Source organism: Armigeres subalbatus, chromosome 3 (assembly GCF_024139115.2).
Source record: "Armigeres subalbatus isolate Guangzhou_Male chromosome 3, GZ_Asu_2, whole genome shotgun sequence".
Lineage (NCBI taxonomy): Eukaryota > Metazoa > Arthropoda > Insecta > Diptera > Culicidae > Armigeres > Armigeres subalbatus.
The window spans coordinates 337723863-337737410 of NC_085141.1; the positions used below are offsets into that span (position 1 = coordinate 337723863).

General features: G+C 41.6%; 1 protein-coding gene across 8 annotated transcripts in view; it reads left to right on the forward strand.

The window, feature by feature from the left end:
• LOC134225797 (uncharacterized) overlaps positions 1 to 13548 on the forward strand; it is a 220776-nt gene that overhangs the window by 173909 nt on the left and 33319 nt on the right. The window lies entirely within an intron of this gene.

Below are 13548 nucleotides of genomic sequence, written 5' to 3' on the forward strand. Positions count from 1 at the left end.
CAATGAATTCGATCATATGTGATGAAAGTAATCAATCGATGTGAAATTCTTAATGAATTCATAAAGCAAATGAATTTGTGCCTAATTGAAAGATTCTTCATCGAACCAGTCAATCAATTTATTCTCAAAAGTTCACTGACTGCTCTGAACACCAAGTGCATTGATTGAGACGCTTCCGACCGATTTCTAAAAAACATGCTCAACTGTACAATGCCACTATGCGTGTGCCAAGAATCATTTATGAGAAAAACCCACAACTGCAATCATCATGCACAAGACGGTGTAGCGTAGTAATGCTACTTTCCACTAAAGCTCAACGGAGCAATGAACGTGCTCTGCACTTGCAATTAATAGAATTCAAACAAGATTTATTGCTTTTCCCACTCGAGAAGAAAGAACAACCTCCGCCTTCTCCCTAGAACAGTAGCGGGCGATGCGTTACTCATTCCTATGACTTACTACTTCTGTTCGTTTGCTACGGAATCGTTCATACCGTTGAAGTGGGTTAATTTGATAGATAATCAACGAATGCTCTTTTGCAACACGCATTTTGGGTACATGATAAACACCAAAATACTAGGATATCTGAATAATGCATGAGGATGTTTTATATTATTATTAAAATTCCGATTTAGCGAATACTCTCGAATTCTATTCTTTAATCATTTGTCTCTACCATTGCAGAATTTTTTTTTATTGTTTCGCCATTATTTGGGATTTCCACAGGAAATTCACTTTGATTTTTTTGCAAAAAAAAACTAAACGAATTCCGATAGTAATACGTTTGGACACTTTCCTTTGGGAATTCCTGCGGAAATTCCTCCTGGATTAGCAACTCCGAGAATACCCGTGGCAGTTCTTCCGCAACTCTTGCTTACATTTTTGTGGAAATTCCAGAGAAAATTGCTCCAGAAATTAATGCGGAAATTCCTTCGGATATTCCTGTGAACATCTTTCCAGGAATTCCGACGAAAACGTCCCCCGGAATTCCTGCGTACATTTATTCAAGAGTTCTCATGGAAATTTTCCGTAGATTAATTATCAAGAAATGGCGGCAGAAATTACTTCTACAGAGCCGTGGTGTGTACTCGCGGCGCTTTTGGAGAAATCTTATTTGGGCGTCCCTCTCTTACTATGGAAAAACATGTGTAATAGTATTTTGTATCTCACATAAAAAGGTAAGATTAAAAAGTGGATTAAAGATGTTTCAAATAACAACATTTGGCGTTTTTTTAAATTTAGTGATTTTTTTCCATTTGAAAAATATGGCAAAATATGTAAGGAACTTTGCAGACTCGAGGGCATTACTGATTCTTTGTATGAAATATATAAAAACGTTTAGAACGTACTGGAAAATCATTGAAATTGATGAACGTTTTTTATTTATGATCCAGCTCATACTGTTTATAACGGCTATTTCTTGCACCCAATTGATGGAAACTGGCGTAGAACATAACGAAGACGGGGGAATTGAAAATCATGACAAATCATATACAAATTTCAGATGATTGGGACATGAACATCCAACTCTGAAGTGGATCGGCCGATAAGCGAAATCGCTATCGAATTTCGGATCAAGAAAAATTCATGTTCATAATGGATCTGTCAGAAGAAGTTTTATCCTTTTAATAATTAGTCAATAATATTTCTTCCCCTCGGATATGTGATTTTGATGCGATGGGTGGCCTTACGCCATTAGCACTGAGATGGCAACCAAAGATATATCCTGTCGTGGTGGTATCACATGTTGACTATTTTTGTTGGGTGCCGCGTTACGAACTATGACGAACTGATTTTACGCATGTGCATGTGATCCAGCGAACATCGTGTCTTGGAGCCTTGAATGTTAGTGCAGTCAGGCAGAGGCCTTTTTCTTCAGTGATAATGATGTGAGTTCTCTTCTTTTCGGCAATACTTTTCTGATGCGTTCCCTGTGACGATAAATCGTAGCCACGCTTATATTTAGCTAGCTAGGCATTTATTGATAAACAATGCCATTCGTAGAGAATTGACTGCTGGATTCACTGAGTAGAAGTTTTTTTTAAACTAGGAACGTGGTGTCAGTGTGGTGTCTTAGACTACCTTAACAAATTATTATTATTATTTATTCAGACTAAGGCCGAAGTGGCCTGTGCGGTATATAAGAGTTTTCTCCATTCGGCTCGGCCCATGGCTACACGTCGTCAACCACGCAGTCTACGGAAGGTCCGAAAGTCATCCTGATCGATCAACCTTGCTCGCTGCGCACCTCGCCTTCTTGTGCCCGTCGGATCATTGTCGAGAACCATTTTCACCGGGTTAATGTCCGACATTCTGGCTACGTGCCCGGCCCACCGCAGTCGTCCGATTTTCGCAGTGTGAACGATGGATGGTTCTCCCAGCAGCTCATGCAACTCCTGGTTCATTCGCCTCCTCCACGTACCGTCCGTCATCTGCACCCAACCATAGATGGTACGCAGAACTTTCCTTTCGAAAACTCCAAGTGTGCGTTGGTCCTCCTCGAGCATCGTCCAGGTCTCGTGTCCGTAGAGGACTACCGGTCTAATGAGCGTTTTGTAGATTGCCAGTTTGGTACGGCGGTGAACTCTATTCGATCGGAGCGTCTTGCGGAGTCCAAAGTACGTACGATTTCCAGCCACTATGCGTCTCCGAATTTCTCTGCTGGTGTCATTTTCGGCAGTCACCAGTGAGCCCAAGTACACAAATTCTTCTACCACCTCGATTTCGTCACCACCGATGCAAACTCGCGGTGGGTGGCTCACATTGTCTTCTCTTGAACCTCTTCCTATCACGTACTTCGTCTTCGACGTGTTGATGACTAGTCCGATCCGCTTAGCTTCCCTTTTCAGTCTGATGTAGGCTTCCTCCATCTTCTCAAAGTTACGTGCCATAATATCTATGTCGTCGGGGAAGCCAAATAGCTGGACGGTCTTATTGAAAATTGTACCACTCGTGTTAATCCCTGCTCTTCGTATTACCCCTTCCAAAGCGATGTTGAATAGCAAACACGAAAGACCATCACCTTGCCGTAACCCTCTGCGGGTTTCGAAGGGACTCGAGAATGCCCCTGAAACTCGAACTACGCACATCACCCGATCCATCGTCGCCTTGATCAACCGTATTAGTTTATCCGGAAAACCGTGTTCGTGCATTAGCTGCCATAGCTGGTCCCGATCGATTGTATCATATGCGGCTTTGAAGTCGATGAATAGATGATGTGTGGGCACGTTGTATTCGCGGCATTTCTGCAGTACTTGGCGAATGGCGAACACCTGGTCCGTGGTGGAGCGTTTGCCCATAAAACCCGCCTGGTACTGCCCCACGAACTCCCTTGCAGTTGGTGCTAGTCGGCGGCATAAAATTTGGGAGAGTACCTTGTAGGCGGCGTTCAGCAATGTGATTGCGCGGTAGTTGCTACAATCCAGCTTATCGCCCTTTTTGTAGATGGGACACACGACACCTTCCATCCACTCCTGCGGCAAAACTTCCTCCTCCCAAATCTTGGTAATGACCCAGTGCAGCGCTCTAGCCAGTGCCTCACCACCGTGTCTAAATAGCTCTCCTGGTAGTTGGTCAACCCCAGGGGCTTTGTTGTTCTTCAGCCGGCCAATCTCCTCCTGGATTTCCTGGAGATCCGGAGCCGGGAAAATTATGTCCTGCGCGCGTTCTCCCAGGTCCATCACCATACCGCCATCTTCGTCTGCCACATCGCCATTCAGGTGTTCTTCGTAGTGCTGCCGCCACCTTTGGATCACCTCACGCTCGTTCGTAAGAAGGTTCCCGTTTATGTCCTTACACATATCAGGCTGTGGCACGTGGCCCTTACGTGAACGGTTTAACTTCTCATAGAACTTTCGTGTGTTATTAGCGCGGTACAGTTGCTCCGTTTCTTCACGGTCTCGATCTTCCTGCTGGCGCTTTTTCCTCCGGAAAATCGAGTTTTGTCTGTTCCGCGCCTGTTTATATCGTGCTTCGTATGCCCTCGTGCAGTGTTGCAGCAATCTTGCCTATACTGCATTCTTCTCTTCCACTAACTGCTCACATTCGCCGTCATACCAGTCGTTTATCTGATCCGGGGGCACTGTGCAATGGTTGCGGTTCTTCCAATGGCGGATCGAATATCTCTCCAGCCAACTTCAAGAGACGCTGCGTCTAGCTGCTCTTCTGTTAGGAGTGCCACTTCCAGCTGTTACGCGTAGTATTGGGCTAGTCTACCGTCCTGTAAGCGCCCGATATTAAGCCGCGGCGTCCGACTTCGACGCGTGTTGTACACCGTCGAGAGTTTTGAGCGCAGGCATACTGCAACGAGGTAGTGGTCGGATTTAATATTCGCACTGCGGTAAGTGCGGACGTTCGTGATGTCGGAGAAGAATTTACCGTCGATTAGAACGTGGTCGATTTGGTTTTCCGTTTCTTGGTTAGGTGATTTCCATGTGGCCTTGTGGATATTTTTGCGGGGAAAGAAGGTGCTTCGGACTACCATTCCGCGGGAGGCTGCGAAGTTTATGCAACGTTGGCCGTTGTCATTCGATACGGTGTGCAGACTATCCGGTCCGATGACCGGTCTATACATTTCCTCCCTTCCTACCTGTGCGTTCATGTCACCGATGACGATTTTAACGTCCCGCAGTGGGCATCCATCGTATGTCTGCTCCAGCTGTGCGTAGAACGCTTCTTTCTCGTCGTCGGGTCTCCCTTCGTGTGGGCAGTGCACGTTGATGATGCTATAGTTGAAGAAACTGCCTTTAATCCTCAGCTTGCACATCCTTGCGTTGATTGGCTGCCACCCAATCACGCGTTGGCGCATCTTACCCAGCACTATGAAGCCGGTTCCCAGCTCGTTGGTGGTGCCACAGCTTTGGTAGAAGGTAGCCGCTCGATGCCCGCTTTTCCACACTTTCTGTCCTGTCCAGCAAATCTCCTGCAGCGCCACGACGTCGAAGTTGCGGGGATGTAATTCATCGTAGATCATCCTGTCGCAACCTGCGAAACCTAGCGACTTGCAATTCCATGTTCCAAGCTTCCAATCGTGATCCTGTATTCGTCGCCTAGGTCTTTGCCGATTATATCGAGTCGCATTATCTCTTATATTGTTCGTAATGATTGGTTTTCTAGGCGGCTTATTGGGCCTGCGCAAACCTCCTGTCTCGTCGGAGGGCCGTCATGTCAGGGCTGTTTAGCGTCCCACCTAACACCAGGACTTGGGCTTGTGCGCTTTGAGCGGCACACGGTCGCTTTGGTGGGGCCTACTTGCGGATACATGCAGCTTTTTATAGAGGTTTAACAGGGCCCACTGTCAAACCCCACCACATCCTAGGCAAGCCCCACAACTCGCAGATGGCCTGGGGAGGGATCGTCAAGCCCTTGGACATAGTCCCTGCTGCCCGTCCCTGTTGACGAAATCAATTCATCTATTTGATCTTGACGCATAAACTCTTTGGCTACACACTTGAGCTCACTATAATGTGGACATTGAAACTAAGATAAATTATTCTTCTTAATCATTGCACGTGTCATCGACAGGTGTTTTATGAAACACTATTGAAACCTTTTTTCTTTGCATTTGATCTGATCCAACTGGAAGTGGATTTCGCATTGTGGATAAAATTTTGCTTTAAACTGGACCATTTGTGTGTTGACAGAATATTATTTTTTAAAGCATAATGTACTTAGCGTAAAAGTCAGGAGATTAAAAATAATAACTATCGAGCTGCGAATGATCATGCACCGGAAAAAGTTCTTTTAGCTGACGAGAAACCTAACTATACTGCCCATGTCGCAAATGTGAAACATGCATTCTCCCAGCAGCTGCCCTAGATTAATTTAATTTCAGATTCAAAAGCTCAAAACTGTTGCATAACTTTGTTTGTTCTGCAGATTGAATCACGAGATTCATTTAAAAAAAAAAATTGCGATTGAACGTTCGGAACTTGAATCAATGCACTTTGCAATTACGCTTACGGATTAATGCACTTTGAAATTACGTGGCATTTCTGAGCAGCAAGATAAATAATTATTTTATTTATTTAAACAAAATTCAAACATGAACAGAACACTGCTGGAGATACCAGCGTTTTTGTTTTATTTTGCTTCAGATTCCAACGAGAATAGTGTTCTAAAATTTAGAGGAAAAATAAATCGCTGCTGATCAATCAGTTAATTGGTTTACAGTCTTATTTTTTCTACTTGCAAAAATTTGATTTTCAAACAGAAAGATGCATTAAGAATTAATGGCCCACTCTTTAACACAATGCCAAATATTTGTCAAATTCCTTCAGACATATATCAAACTATCGACATGGGTATTAGGCAGACTTGACAAATTTGTTATTATTATTATTTTGGTATTTGTTATTGTAACAAAAACCAGTGCTGATAACTTTTGCGCTATAGCGAAACATGTGTATCTGAAATGATGGTGCGCTTTTTCTTTTAACAACAGCTTAAAATAAAATAAAAATGCTGTTTATTTATTTTTTATCCGAATTAAATCTGTCCTCGAGCGATATTGTCGCATGCGTCACTGTGGTCCCTGCTTAAAGTCACAGCTTGACAGCTAGCACCAAGTTTAGCACCAAGTTTTCGGCTTCAATCATTTTGTATGCAGATGACAGCCGTTTCAGGGGGCTGGAAGAAACACCAACAACATCTGTTATTTTCATTAAGATGGGCAAATCACGAACCAGATGGCGGTAGTGAGCAAACATCAAACCCGAGCAAAACCGATGTGGGCGCCACGAGTGATCGATTGATCAACTAATGATTATTTAAATTGAACAGTAAATTAATGAACGATGATATTTTAACGAGTGTTATGTCTGTTTGTCTGTGGAACCACATTGAGAGTCGGTTATTGAAAACATTATTAGTACTTAAGTTTAGTCTGGTGAATGTGCAATCAAAAACAAGGTTGCAACTGAAAGATGTTGAAAATATCGATAATTTTTGCGCTGTTTGGGTCATGTGAAAGTAATGAAGACAGTTTTTTATACCAAAACGTAACAAACTATATGCTCCATAGATGTATTTCTTACACTCATTCAACAAACCGTGTTACTTGGGTAGGTATTTCAATACCAAACGAATGATGATTTGTGATGCGTTTGGTATCGTAATAACAGAGTATGTTTGCCCGAAGTATTGTGCATATAAATTTTTGGTATTACTCATTTGGTTTTTTACCTCTTATGCTCCTCTTATGTCCATAACAGAGTATGATATCAATAACAGAATGAGCTCAGTTAATTCCTCCTGCTCGGGTATAATTCGTTAGAGAAACTGGAACTGTGACAATAATAGTGTCCAAAAATGGAAATAATCTGATGTACAAGTTTTCAAATAAATCGTCATCATCAAAAAAAAAAAAAATTAGATTTTTAGACTTTTTCTTGGCTTCTCGTTACCAGTTCTGGAAGTCTCAGAGAAACCGAAATAGCTATCAATACTAAATCCAAACCATTCGACGTGTTTATTTGGGATCAAAGAAATTTTCTTTGTTTGCTCTAGATTACTCACAATATTCTCACCATAGATCTCTGGACTTTATATTCGGTTTGTTATTAGTTGACTTGGCCCTGTAACTAATGAAATTATTCTGTTAAATTATACTCATAACGTAATTCTTTATTTCGGTGCCTAACCACCCACCCCCCTAAGGGCTATTGCCCTTGGCAGGGAGCAACCTGGCCAACCGCACGCTACGGCGCTGTTTCTAATATCTCTGCAGTTATTCTCTAGCTAACATCTCTGGGAATTCCTGCGGAAATCCCTTTGGATACTCCTGCTTGAATTCTTTCAGTATTCAAGTATTCTCGGAGGAATATGAATTCTCTAAGTACTATCAGCAGGAGTCTCGTAGAAATTTCCGAAGGAATTCCTGGAGGAATAACGGTAGGAATTGGCATAGAACTTTCCAAGGCATTATTAAACTTATTCCTCAAAAATTCCCGTTTTTTTTCGTAAAACTAACCAAAGGAACTTCCCGGAGAATTTTAATGTTTAAGGAAGGAACTTTTACAAAAATTACCGGAGGAATTTCCGTAACAATCCCGTAAATCCGTCGTAAGGACTTTTCGAAGAAACTTCTGGAAGAATTTTTCCTAAAATATACAGAGGAATTTTCCGTGGTTTTCAGAATAAATATATTCCGTCTGAAACTTCCGGAGGATTTTCCAACAGATTTTACCAAAGAAATTCTAGAGGTCTTTCCGTTTGAGTTCTCGATGTAACTTCCGAAGGAACTTCCAGATGAATTTGAGCAGATTTTCTCTGAGAAATATTAGATAAAAAACCAGAGGAATTTTCGCAGAATTTTTTGCAGAAATTTTCGAGAAAATGGATTGCCAAATAACCTCTCCAACAATGGGAGCAACGTAAGAATAAATTCACGTAGAATAGAATTTAAGCAGCGATTGGAAGCTATGGAATTCTTGAAAAAAAAAATCTTAGAAAACTTTCTGAAGAATGTTCGTAGAAGTTTCCATAGAAGTAGAAAAAGAAATAGTTTAGTTAGAAATAGTAGAAAACTTTCGGATGATTTATTGAAGATATTTTCGAGGGAGCATTCGGAATATTGGAGGAATTAACTTGAACAATATACGCAAAAAATCCATAAATTTTTCCTTCGATTCTCTAAGGGAATGCCAGAAGAATTCCTGGAAAGAATAAAAAAAAATATTCAGGAATTTCCCATACATTTTTTAACTCAGATTAATCCACCTAGCGGTGTCATGCCTTTCTCGAGCATCGTAAAACGTATTGAAAAAATAACAAAAGAAAGGTCAAAAAAGCACTTTAGTGAACAAATCGGATTTTTTCTATCATTTTGCATGTTTTTGCATTAATTACTATGCATTGTCACCATTCTCGATTTTGAATTTTTTTTTGGGACCCTTGGGAAAAACGATGATTTTTCATTAATTGCGAAATGCAATGTTCGGGCCAATTTTCAATAGCAAACAATGGGACCGCATTCCCCGTCGAATGCTGTGTTGTGTGTAAATCGTAGCATCACCCGAGTTCCAAAAAGTGTGTCTCCAAAATTTGTACACATACACACACATATATACATACACACATACAGACATCACCTCGGTTCGTCGAGCTAAGTCGATCGGTATATAACACTATGTATGGGTATCCAGGCCTTCTATCAAAAGTTCATTTTTGTAGTAATCCTGTACAGCAGCTTCAAAACCGAAGTTCTGAATGCCACCAGAATAAAACTGTGCGCTACCAGAATAATTTTTATGCGCTACCGCCGATAACATTTTGGACAGATGCCACTGCAATTTTTTTAACGCGCCGCCGGCGAATCCTGGGCCACGCCGTTGAAATAATTTTATCCTGGGGGTGGTTTCACCTGATTTGTTGGAAGTAAAAATCCGTTCAAAACCTTACACATTTGAGTAAATTCAAATGTGCCGCTGCAAAGAATATGCAATGAATGGAAGAATGGCAGAAACTTGAATCTTAGTTGGTTAATCAAACGCAGTTCAGAACCCCCACCCCCTTCCACAATAATAAAATTATGAAATTTTTCACACACGGGCGAGCTAAAACAAATTAGCGAAATCCTTTTAACATAATTGGAGCCAACTCATGAAATCCTTTTGGTACCATTTTCTGGAAACCTTTCTGGAAAACTCATTCTCCAATAAACCTAAGTTCTTAGAATTATGGAGACTCTCCCCACTCCAGATATTCTAGAAAATTGCTTCATCAAGAATTGAGTGGAAACCTTTCTTTTTTAATTCTGAAAAAAATTCTACCTTGGGAAATCTGCGAAAATCCTTGTCCAGGAACTCTGGGAAACTAATATTACAAGAATACAAAGTTATTCCTTCTCTAGTTACTACGAGAAATTCCTTTCCAGGAGTTCTGAGGATAGACGCCTTCAAAATTTATGGATATGTCTTCCTCCAAGGATTCTGGAGAATTGAAAATTCTTTCTCATGAATTCTAGATTATTCCTGCTTCATGCATTTTGAGAAACTGATTTTTTAAGCTTTCAGGATTTTTCCATCTCTAGGAATTCTGGGGAATTGTTTCTCCAGGAGTTCTGAGGACTCACTTTTTCCACCGAAAGTTTTAAAGAACCCCTCCCAATACCTGGGTCTCGAATGATCAGAAAAAACTCCCCGTGCATATTAAGTAGGTAATTCTGTTTTCTTGAATTCTGGGCAGTCGCTCTACAAGAATTTAAGATTATTCTTGCTTTTGGATTTACGGAGGCTATCTCTTTCAGAAATACTAGGAAATTCCTCCTTTACGAATTCTTTCTCAAAAAAAATCTCCGGAATACTTATTCAGAAATTTTGGGGAAATGAACATCAAACAGTCCAAGGCAGTTACTCCCGCACGAGTTCTGGGGAACCCCTCTTGCAGAACTTACGAGGAATTTCTTCTAGATAATTCATCTCTTTGACAACTATGGGGAATATCTCCTATGAGGAAATCTTCTCTTTGAAATCTTGAATAAGTTCTATAGGAATTTCATGTACAGTATACAAATTTATGGCCGAACTATCTTGATTTCTCTCGTTAATCCGACAAATGTATGGATTTGATGAGCCCAATAGAACTCACAGCACAAATTCGAAAACTGACAGCATAATGTGTTAAAATGTGTTTCAATCCGCTAAAAAATTCTGAATTAGCGAGATCGTGATTAACGAGTCGTCGAATTAGCGAACTCTGGTTGACTAGGGGGGGGCTGTGAGGGGTATACCCATTTCAGAGTTGCTGTATCGCAGCTCAGTGTTCATTAGGCACTTCCGCGATTATTATCTGCGAGATTTCTCTGAGCCTAAGTTGGCTGAAATTTTCATTATTACTTTTATACATCAAGCTTCCTACAGGACTTATGACTATTGGAGGCTTCCGTGCCTCTTAAAAAAAGCTTCCGAGCTTCTTCTGAGCCTCTAGAAAGAAGAAATTCAAGCCTCTTGAAGGGCAGCTTCCGAGCCCCTTGAAGAAAATCTCCCGAGCCTTCCACGCCTCTTGAAAAGAGGCTTCCGAGCCTCTTGAAAGGCGGCTTTCGCTCCTCTTGAAAGGCGGCTTTCGAACCACTTAAAAAGGCTTCTGAGCGTCTAGAAAGAATAAATTCAAGCCTCTTGAAGGGCAGCTTACGAGCCTCTTAAAAAGAGACTTCCGAGCCTCTTAAAAAGAGACTTCCGAGCCTCTTGAAAGGAGCCTTTCGAGCCTTTTGGAAGGAGCTTTCTGATCTTCTTGAAGAGAGGCTTCCGAACCTCTTGAAAGGCAGCTTTCGAGCCACTTAAAAAGAGGCTTCTGAGCCTCTTGAAAGGATCCTTCTGAGCCTCTTGAAAGGAGCCTTTTGAGCCTCTTGAAAGAAGGCTTCTGGTCAGATTTTATCACCTACTTTTACTACACAATCTGATGGAATTCAGTACACTGTTTTTGCCGAGGTTTTTGCTATGTGATGGTGTAAAATGTCACCATTGTACGGTATAAATGCTTCAAATGAGTGAATCGGCAATGAAGAATTTCCTTCGCCGTGAACCATGGCCCCGTAAAGACAGCTGCTGTGGTCTGTGCTGGTGCAGAATGAGTACACTCAAAACTTCCTTACGCGGAAGGTTCTACGAAAACAAAAAAAACTTACTTCTCGACATAATTTCCATCAAAACATACTTTATTTGTGTGATTACTTAAAATATAGTACTTTGCTACTTCATTATTTCTATTTTTTGTATAACAACATTTGAATTACCCGCATTTCCTAAAATCTTCCATCGAAAAGTGCAAAAACTTAAGCGCTTGAAAAAAGATCGCGGTGTATAATTATTTAAAAGTTCTAAAATGTACACACGCCCATTACGCGCCCTTTTCGCGGAGTGGAATAGACGACGGACGGGACCGCTGAGCTGGCTACTATACGGCTGGTGCACTATAGATTCCAAACAGAAGCCGCCTTGTGGAGCTACGGAATTTGAACTTTCCATTCTGTACACGTATGCCACCGTCGTCCGTCGCCCGTTACCACCGCTCTGACGGATATGGTGCTATATTTGTATAGCGTTTTCTCGAGCAATGTTTGAGTTTCTTATTGGTTGCACTTGAAGAATGTTTTTGTTGAATTTCCTTTCTCTGGAACGAACACATCTGATTGCGAGTTTCAGCAGCTGTGCGCTATGACCGCCGCTAGGCGGGTGTGAAATAGTTGACTCGTTCCAGAGTTCATGGAGCCATTACCGTAATCGTTACGTAAACGATGGATTAGTCATTTGTACGTAATGGACATGTAAGTGCCATTCCTTCTCTTTATTTCTCTATTATTTAAACCAGTTAGCATATTTTGATACAGACTTAGGAGGTCACCTGGCTGTAGACTTTTTCAGACTCTAATTCTTTGTGCAATAGAGTCTCATTGTTCTTATTCATGTTCAGAAAACATTGAAATAAATCCATAAATGAATGATTTTCCATTCGATTTTGCTTTTGATTTGACTCATTTTTTTTCTATTTGTATATAAATATGAAGAAGATTATGAATGAATAACTTCTTCAACGTATATTATTATATATTTTGACAAAAATTATCTAGCGGACCATCAAATATTAACCCTCATTTCACTCTAAATTTAATCAGTCCAATTGACACCGAGGTTCAAATTTCATTGCTTTTCTGCTAAGCTGCGTTTTATTACCTCTTTTAGCGGCACGCTCCCACTTATCCCCCTGCCAAAGAAGAAAGTACGATTTATGGCTAACCTAATTTTGCACCATTAAATCATCACCGGGAAGCCGGCTTTGTTTATGTCGACTAAGAAGTCTTCAAACGACGACGTTGTGTTATGATTACATGCGCGCTACTGGCTGCTAACTGCAGTTAATCACCACTGCCGGCCTGTCTGTCTGTTTGCGAACTAAATGACTAACAAATGGTGGTGTGATCATTCAATCACACCGCTCTGCTGATTTGTTTATTGCATCACATAGGTACGTATCGGATACATGATCGTGATCGCGATCGCGCTGCAGTGCACTGAACCGGTCGAGAACGATAAAGGCACTCCGCCTTCTAATCCTCCATCCTGTGCTGTGAGATCGCGTGACGGCGCGGCGGCACGGTGTGCGGTTTGTTGTGATCTAAATCAAATGAGAGCAGGTAATTGTATGGACAGCGCGATACTGAACGTACGATCAAACAAACGTTTTGGCATGGTCACGAGATGTGTCGCGGTAATGATCTGCTGAACCTAGTAATGATCATCGCAGAAAACGAGGGCACCGGCGCCGCTGCGCTGCTCTGATCTGCCATAGTTGACGTCTTAACCGCCAAGTTGTGTGCTTTGAACGGGTGTTTGGTCGTGAGGGGTTGCTGCATAGCAATTCACGCCAACGCTTCTTCCGTGGACGGATGTGGGAAGCTTTCGAGGTGCCCACCGCATCGAATGTGGGTGGTTTGCTTCCACGGTTTTAGGTTGGCTAGAAAACAACAACGGCGTTATGTTGTGGAGAACGTGAGGAAGGTTAGGCTGAGTGATAAGATAAAGAATGAATTGTTTTAATTGCTTAGTCTAATGG